The sequence below is a fragment of the Lycorma delicatula genome, chromosome 1 (genome assembly GCF_047948215.1).
Source record: "Lycorma delicatula isolate Av1 chromosome 1, ASM4794821v1, whole genome shotgun sequence".
Taxonomy (NCBI): Eukaryota; Metazoa; Arthropoda; class Insecta; order Hemiptera; family Fulgoridae; genus Lycorma; species Lycorma delicatula.
Window position 1 is genome coordinate 2,289,692 of NC_134455.1, and position 10,331 is coordinate 2,300,022.

The following is a 10,331-nucleotide window of genomic DNA, read 5'->3' on the forward strand; positions in this document are numbered from 1 at the left end:
ATGCCTCATCATAGTTCTGTTAAATATTATAAGGAATAAATATAGCCGAATCAAACTTAATTTTAATCTGACGTATTTTTTATGTACCGTGTACCGATTGTTTGAAATTATTTCGTAAAATAAAAAAATTACATTACTCACTGTGACAGGAGAGCGATCCCATCTATATATTTTTAAACGTTCAAGTTCATCGACGCATTGAATTTATAAACTTTTATTTAAGAAAATATCTTCCCGTAAATGATGTTTTAATCTTTTATTTTTAGAAATCATCTCCAGTTATTAGTTAAGAAATGGTCAGCAACCGAAAAAAAAATATTTTAAAGGAAAAATTGAGAAAAGATTAAACAAATAATAATATTCTTTTTTTTTAATAATTCAAATGGAAGTGAATATATCTTTAAAGAAATGTTATTCTATTTATTAGAAAGAATATAACTGATTTAAGATAGAAAAGAATCATTTAAACCAACTGCAGACTAGAGGTAAAACATTACCGTTAAAAAACAAACTGACACGGCAAGACAACTAAAGACATAAATCATTTCTTATATTAGAGATAGTGACAGCTGTCCAGTAAAAAAACAAGCCAAGGGTGATGTTATATCTCATGTACATATATATATATATATATATATTTGTGTAGAGAGAAAGAGAGGGATAATAAGTGAGTAAACAAGCTCTGTAATATAAATGATTTATTATAAATAACGAACAAATCTGTTCATCTTTTATCTCACTTTGGTTTTTTGTCTATGCAATCTAAGTGTACGTCAAATATGTTTCAATACACACACACGCGCGCGCGCGCGCACGCATAGCAAAGCAAATAAAATGTTTAGACTGCACAGAATTAAAGTAAAGAATTAGTATAATAATTTTATGTGTCTTTCATTAAATATTATTAAAATTTTTTACATTTCCAAGCACACAACGTAGAAGGGATAAAATATTAAAAGCTAATAATTTTTCTTAATTTACTGTTATTTATTATATTTAATGGAAGAAATAGAACTACGTTGACAAACAAAACTCGATTGTTTGTCAACGTAGTTTTACGAGGTGTCATTTTATTCAAAATAAAATTCTTAATAAATTTTGTAATCGGTAAAAATTTTATCAAATAAACAATCACAAAGATATTGAAGAATAAAAAATTAAGATGACTCCATTTTTAAATCTTTGAAGTTGATGTTTTCAATTTTTTTTATTTTGTAAAATAAAAAATTAAATTTTCCAAATTGAATTAATGTAGGTTAACCCGTTTCTGAGAAATAATTTTTTTGTTGAAAATCACAAAATTGCGTCCAGAAGGAAAACAAAGCAAGACTTATGTTGATATGAACGTTTTTACTCATTTTGGTGTCCTGAATCAGTTTCTGGAGTTCGGCGAATACGTCCCGCAACACTCTGTACGTATGTTCTAATTATAAATATATTAAAATTATACATCAAACTGTTTGATGTTTACAATCGCTGATAAAAAATGAACTCTAATCTGTGCTCATCACTGAAATATGAATTTTTGTATTCCACTGAATATTTTACATTCAATTTATTCCGACGTAAATAAATTTTTGAAATAAAATACATTTAACTAATCGGTCAATCGATCTTAAAATTAAAAATAAAAGGATCGGATAAAATAATTAATAATGAATCTTAATTCTAATATATTTAAATTAAATGTAATGTTTATAAAATATAATTTGAAGATAAAAATTATTTTTAAAAACGATATAACAAATAAATCGCTATCAGAATCATTTACACAGAAGTGTATTTAAATGTAATCCATAAATAGATTTTTTTCTGACACATTAGGAAAACATAATCACACACTTTGTAGTAAAATATCGAGAATATATTTTAAATTAACGGCAAAAAATTTAAATACTTTACTGTGGAAAAATATACGTTAACAGCAAAAAAAAATATAATTAACCTCAATCTATACATATATTGACGGAGTGCTTTTCGTTTGTTCCCGATAACTGCAAAAACTACTGAACCAGTCAATACGAAATTTTACCTGTAACTTTCTTATGACACCTGGAAATTTAACCGCAGTTTAAATCTCATCAATCTCACTGCTATGTAAATCATTAAATAAATACCTTATAGATAAAAATCTATAACTTCCTTTACCAAGATTTAATGTCGTCTATGTTAATATCGACTTCAAACAGTAATTATTTGATTTACTAAATTTAATTCGTCGTCTATAAAATATCAGTTTGTATTAGCGCCATAATATACGTAAAAATAAATTAATTTGATAATAAAATTATAGGAAATACCGACAGTTTACAAATTTACGGCTGTACAGAGTAACATTCTGTATATTTTTAGTTCCCGAACTAAGAATTTACATCATCAGGGTAAGCATTCTCGTAATTGGCATAGATTCGACATTCGATTCGGTAGTAATATTTTCATATTTCAAATTATGCATATAGCGCGGACGAGGGATCCTAGTGATAAAATAAAATTTGAACATGATGAATTAAGGAAACAATATTACTTACAAAATGTTCTGATGCAGCAGAGACGTCAGTGAAAATAGTAACGTCGAAGAATAAAAAATAAATTTTAGTCGAGAAATGCGAGTAAAAAATACGGGATGTGTCATTTTTTTACTGATAAGAGAAGTACTTTCCTTCTGTTGTAGATTTAACAATAAGTAAAATAAGATTGCTGCAACTACTTACAAAACCCGACCGACTAAATCTATACCACATGTAAAGCGACTGAAATAATATTAGATTTCAGATATATATTTGAGTCAAGCCAATATTTTCCTTTTATATATATCTCAGTTCAGTTAAAAATTACGCTAATTTTAAAGTTATTTTTGCTGTAGATCAGCGGAAACGGAATTCAGTAACTTTTCTAGGTATTTAATTTATGAGTTTACTTAATTTTCCTTTACGGAAAGGATCCAAAACTTTCTTCAAAACTTAACGAAGAGTTTAATATTCTGTTTAAAAATGAATAAGATGAAACGGGAAATTCGTTACAAAGAAAAACTTGATTGTCACTGCCAAATTCAGTTCTCTTATCAAAATGATATTTTATTTAAATTTTATAATAAAATAATATACTGTTAATCTATAAGGAAAAACAGTTATACAAATGAAATTCTATTAAAAAAAAAAACAAACAAAAAACAGTACACGCGCGCTAGTAGATATAAAATGTTTAAAGCGTGAAAAATCAGTAATAAAACATAGGTTAAATGTATCATTAAATATTTTATTAGTTATCTGTTTGAGAATAGCTTTGTAATTACGTAAATCTTCAAAGAATCAGTCTTCTATCTCGCCTTAGAAGATCCCCCTTATCAGGAATCGAACCCAGGACTTTTAGTAAAAATGTTAAAAACTAAACCGTTCATCTAACGTGTACTTTTTAACGACAGGCAATGAAAGAAAACAGTAACGTATACACTTTTATAACATCAACAGGATATTAATAACTGCTACACAAAGCTTAGACAATATTAAAACGGTGTCCTCAGTCGAGATTTTGGTTACAAATATAATAGTGAATAATTATTAATAACGTTTGTTTTACATAGACCAAAATATTGTAATTTAAACTCATTTCAACTACATCTTATGTTACCTTAAGTCAGGGTTGAAACTATTCAAATTTTATAAATTTTGACTACAGACTCATTAAACCTTGAATATTATTTATATTATTATCTTTTATTTAAGAAAATAAACAAGTAGCATATGTTCAGAGCCGGGCGCTAGTTTCTACTTATCGTTAAAAAAATTGAATACAACTAATATAGACGACAATATTTAGAGATATATTTTTCACTTCGATATTTCATTAGTTTATTAAAATCATACATAGTCTGATAATTTGGTACTAATAAAATTCAGTCTAACTATAGTACTGCAACTATCAATTTTATTATACAAATAACCTTTTCGCTGTCTTCTAATTAAGACAAATTGGAAAATTAGTGCGAAATGTACGGTCATTTTAACTTCATAGCAGAGTTAATTTCTCGAATTTTCGTTATTGTATATCGCTAAAATTTTATTAATACGCTGTTTTAACTAAATTTTATTTAAGGATTCTATTTCATTTCTTTTTAATGGTTTTTCCACAAAAGTAAATAAAATTTTAACTGCAATTTTTTTTTTCTTTAAATAAACTAACAAGAGTAGAATTTTCTGAATTACAAACAATTAAATTAATAAACAATACGGTTTTGTTTTTTTTTTTAGTTGCCGACCTAAATTTTAAGATTAGAAATATATAATTAAATAGTTCCCAGACATAAATATGAATAAATAAAAAAAATTGTTAACCGATTAAAATTATGACTAATTAACGAAATTTATTTAGTATAATTTAAAAATATGATGTTTACTTAAGGTTAAAACACAAATTAAAATATGAATTCAAATATGAAAAACATAACGGCTGGCGATGAAAATTTACTTGATTTTTCACACGACGTATTAACGTCTCCTCTTTCTCGTCGAACTTTCGAAGGGATGACATCGTCATTGTAGATATTACGTAAAAATTACTAGGAATTAAGATAAAATTCTTTGCTTTTAAAAACAATACACAATTTTTAAAAGTATTTTCAATCAGTTGTTCAGTTTTAGTGTAAGACAGACGAGTCTAGTGATTTCTAGTGAAAATTTATCTTATACCGAATATCACCAGGTATTATATTGTAGACTATATTATCTATATACTATATTGTTTATTATTATCTTAGTACTGTCTCAAGAAGGAATATTTTTATTCGGTGTCGTTTTTAAATAAGCGACATAACCGTCTATTGAGCGTTGCTACGGACCGTCTACAAGCTGTTATTCCTAGCAACAGCGAATCATCGCATGTAAACCCTAACCTACAAGGTAATAGAATAAAGCGGCTTCTAAATTGTTCTGATAGGGACCCCTCAATAACCGCGGCGTAATTTAATTAGAAACGATATTATCGCTAACACGAGTGACTCTTCAGGAACAGAGAGTAAAAGTGATATTACGGATTTTAGTGCAAACCCTTCCCGACAAGCAATACTAATATTGCACATACAAAACGAAAATGTTAGTCGGCAGAACGATGTAATTCCAGCGGCAAAAAACGCCGACGTACAAATTATACTGAACCTAATATCGCGTACCTAATTTTGCTGTTCTACATCAAATAAATTTAGTCTTCTTGAAAACACTGCTGACAACGAAGGAGACGTGCAGAATTATTAAAACCCGAGTCTGTTTTGAAATAGGCGTTAATGCGATAACCGAATTGAAAAATTTTCTGTCGACAATTATTATCTAATTGTAATGTTATTAAATATAAACTGACAACAATGAAATCTGGCCACACGGTAAAAGTTCTGCCGGTTGATATTGAAATATATAATATTATAACGTCCAAAATGCTTGAAAACAATATCTGTCATTATACATATAAACTTGAAACATGAAAGAGCATATAGAGTGGTCATGCGAGGCGTGCATCACTCGGTAGATAAATCTGTAATCGTTGAATTGAAGTTAGGCCTCGAGGTTAGAGACGTTATTAACGTTCTCCATCGTCAAACGAAGGAACCGTTGCCGCTTTATTTAATAGATTTGGATCCCAAATCTAATAATAAAGAAACTTTTGACCTGAAATCTCTCAACTATACAATCGTAAGCTCTGAAGCTCCGTATTTAAAAAAAATAAGCGGTCTAATGCAAACGTTGCCAACGCTTTGGCCATACCAAAGATCTACGCAATCGCCCGCACCGTTGTGTAAAATGCGGTACAGTTCGTGCCACAACAGTCTGTATTTAGGCACCACAGTTTTCAGCTTCCTGCGTCAGCTGCGGCGAGTTACAAAGGGTGAAAAATCTATCAACAGTATAAAACTAAGGTCTATTCTATCAAACCCGCCCTATCTTCCAGAATTGTAACTAATAACAATTCTACTGATAATAATAATTATACTAATGTCAATAATAACAATTTGAGTGCTAAAAGAAGTGTTCGTGTAGTAATAATGGTCTTCATAATTATAATAGTAGTAACAGTAATAATGAATATAATAATGAGCTGAATATTTTTGGTATTACATACGTGAAAAAGTTAAAATGAATTGTCCCTATGATCAACAAACTATTGATAAACAAAATTTTCACGGGCCGATGAATGTCCTTGACCGTACGTTGCAAAGATTTGAGTGAACGCTTGAAAATATGAACTGGACTATTCATGAATCGTCTTGAGAAAAAACGATCGACTGTCGTTTGTCTTAGAATATGAATCACACACGCGCGCCCGCGTGTGCGTGTGTGTTGTGTCTGTGTATAATCCGTGCATCAGAAAAAGGCCGCGTGACGGGGAAAGTCCTACAACTGTATTCTCAGCTTTTTCTTTTAGCAATTAAATTTTAATTAAATACAATGTAATTTGGACGGTAAAAACCTCATTTGGTAAAAAGGAAAACTGAGACGCAAAATATTTTATTATAATTTTTTTTTTTCATATTAATGCTTTTAATACCGCATCATTTTTAAATTAAAAACATAATTTGATCATGGAGGTCAAAGCTGACCAGTTTCCCGGAAAAAAATAAAAATGATAGATGTTCTAGAGTTTTGTATATACATAAAATGATTGATGAACAAGTATAGAAATAACTGTAAGATATATGTAGTCTAAAATTCTTTTTATAATTACACTGCCGCTTGTGCTAAAAAAAAAATCAGTTAAAACTGACAGTAGTTAAAACAAAGACGCAAACGTTATTGTATGTAACCGATTCAAGGACAAGTATATAAAAAAACTATATAACACTTGTAAATGACCACTGTTCATGTCGGCAAGAGAGAGGATGTAAAGAACTGGGCATCGTTAAAGATAAATCATTCATTTTAAAATTAATATTTGTTTTGGTTTTGTTTAATTGTTTAAATCAAAGTTTATATTTATTTATTATTTAGTAAATTTAACATTTAAATGCAATTTTTATTTATATTTTGTCTTAAATTCACAGTTCAGTAAGAACGAACCCAGTGTGTAATGCGCTATTTTCAAACTAAGTGACTTATTATGGTAGAAAAAAATGTAAAATAAAAAAGTTAATTAACTTTATTTTAAATAAAGGTTAGATTTAGCAATAAAAATTTTAATTCAAATTAAATTAACTTGCATCTTGCATGTATATTTTAATAAAAAATATTCAAATGTAGATTACGAAAAAATATACTAACATCCTATAAGAATTAATTCACATAACTGATTTTAACTATTGTACCCATTTAGTGCTAATGAAAAATTTGAATTAAAATAAATACGAAAAAAGAAGTAATAATGTAAATTATAATACAACAACAGAGTAGAGTAAAAAAATAAAATAAAAATTCAATCGAGTTAAAGTATGTATGCTTTTTTACAATCAGATTACATTTCAAAAACAGATTTGCATTTTGTTATAACAGCAAAGGTAACTACAGTGGTTTATCGGTAAAAAAAGATATTATAGGTTACATATTAATTTAACCCACCGGGTTAGTCTAGTGGTTAATCTTTTATATTTAATGTATACACTTAAACATTATTTCCCGCATTTTTATTTAAACAATTAATTTGGATGTGAAAAATCATTTTTTACAGAATTTTCGAATAAAAATAAGGTTTTTACTTTCGGTTACATGGTGTGAGTGGGGGGGGGGGGGGTTCAAATTGAAGTTTCTTTACGTTTACAGATATCAGGAAATTTAATCAAAAAAATAGCACAAGAAAATAAACGTTAGACAAGTTACAAGACAGGAATGTACAGAGATATTCACGAAAAATATCACAAACTTTCAGGACTATTTCCAACGCTACAGGCACAAAATAGACAAAAACTCAGCTTGCTGGTCTCAAATTAAGAAAAATATATTTCTATAATATTGAATTAAAAGAAAAGCATTCAATATAGTTCTAGCATTCCACATATCAGTGACCTGTTTAATACAGAGTGATTCACGACGTATATAACAAACTTTTAGAACTTGAAATACCGATGAAAATAAAGAAGAAAATTTGTACAAATATAGGTTCGGAAACGGCTTCGTTAACAAATGTCGGGTGGGGAAAGATTTCGGCCTGATTTCTTTGCTTTCCGTCAAATTAAGCTATTCTGTATTACTGGAATCCAAATTAAGGAGGAAATTTAGTCGATTTATATGAAATCTGACCTGAAAAATTGAAAAAAGGTAGGTCTTATAACTATATTTTTAGTAGTTTTTGAGAAATCTGTGGTAAAAAACAAAAGATTGGAGTTGAAAAAAAAACATTATTTTACGTTTTGTGTAAAATAACGTTGTTAAATCGGTGATAAAAACATTAAGGTTTTAAAGAAAATTTGTAGAGAATTTGATTCCGAGTAAAACAGTACGAATAATTTGCACAGAAACAAAAGAATTTCGAAGTTGAAAAAAAACTTGAAAATGTGACAGATTGTATTAGGTATTAAACGAAACAAAATACAAAACAAAATAATTAAATATTTTAGAAAAATAAAGGAAACTATCAATAAAACAATGAATTAGTCATTTTTAAAGCTAATTAAAAATTAATTTTATTTAAATTTATTTAAAATATTTTATTTAGCAATACTGATTCCAACGATTAAGGTTTTGCATTCGATTAGCAGAGAATATTTATTGCTGGTTTTAAATAACATTTCGTTTCGTTTAATGCGTAATTAAAATCTGCCGCATTTTGAAATATTTTATTTTAAATAAAATTCAGAATTCTTACGTTTATATTTATAGTTTCTCTGAAGTTACACAAAATACTGTAGGAGTTTTATATAAAACTTTTACGTGTTTATTAGGCATTTAACAAAGTTAATTTTCGCCAAATATAAAATATGTTTTTTTCGACCAAAGTTTTTCTATTTTACCTCATTTTTATTGAAAATTACTAGAGTTCTGGGAATTATTTTTAAAAACTTTTCCAGGTCATAATTGATATAAAACAGAAAAATTTAACCCTTAATTTAAGCCTGAGGAATTACAGACTGGCATAATTTTACCGAAGAAGCAGAGATTAGAGCGAAAACTTTTGCCAGCCGATACTCGCTAACGAAGAGTTTACGAACCTATGTTTATAAGAACTTTCTTCTTTATTTTCCCCAGCAGAACATCTGCTAAAAGTTTGTTACTCTTTTCGTAAATAACCCTTAAAAAAGCAAAGAAATTTGTAAAGATTTTATCTAATTATCCCGTGTGTGCGCTGTGAGTCTCAAAATAGATAACGATATGGCAGTCCAAGTAATCCCAAATATTTAAAAGCTTATTTCCATCAACAATACCAACATCATTTCTGATATACAGTTTTAAGTCATCTACATTAACCGAAAGAGGAGAATTTTCAGTCTTTATAAAACCCCATAAAAAATAATCTAATCGCAAGACATTATGCGTGGACTTATCGGATCAACGCCACCTTTTCGTCAGTCGCTCGACCAAACCCATCTCTTAGAATATATTTCAACATTTTCAAATTGTGTGTGTAACATAACATATTATGCTTAAAGAAAAGAATAATACTATCTTGTAAGCTAAGCCACTACATGTAAAGAAAATTTCTTAGTCCTTATAAGTTGGCTGAGTGATATGACCTTATAGCATCTCAGAGCCCAACGGTATTTGTAAGTACCGGGGTTAAATTTCATCTAATTTGTTAAAATTCTTAATATAAGTCATATCCCTGCTTAAATTAGGTCCATCTAAAGATATTCATCAGTAAAATTTAAAAAAAAAAGTTATTTCATATCATGGTCTGCTAAGGGTTAATTTACAATTTATATTGCTTAACAAACCAATTTGGTATTTTGTAAAAAAATAAAAAAAATAAAAATAGTATATTATAAAATGAAAATGAAACAGTTAAATGTTTTGTACTATGTTAAAATAGCTCATTACTATATAAGAACGAAGTATAACTTAAAATCTGAACAAACAGAATAAATTTCACACATTACTTTTTGATAGTATCAACAAAAAAATTTCATACTGAATAAAGGCAATTTATCTTTCTAAAGTAGATAGCTAATTTATTAATCACCAAATGTAGACACTGACAAAAGGTTTTGTTATTAACAGAAATCTAAACAAAAAACAGAACTTCAGTAGAATATTGAACCCGAAATAATTAAGTAGAGTACATTTAAATAGAAATAATATGTAAATAAAACGTTTAGTCTACAAAAGATTCAGTAACCCCTCTTCTAGAGTATCGGTACTTACTTGAAAGCAAATTATTTTAGTTACATATTTTTATAAAGTAATCTGTACTTAATTTTAATT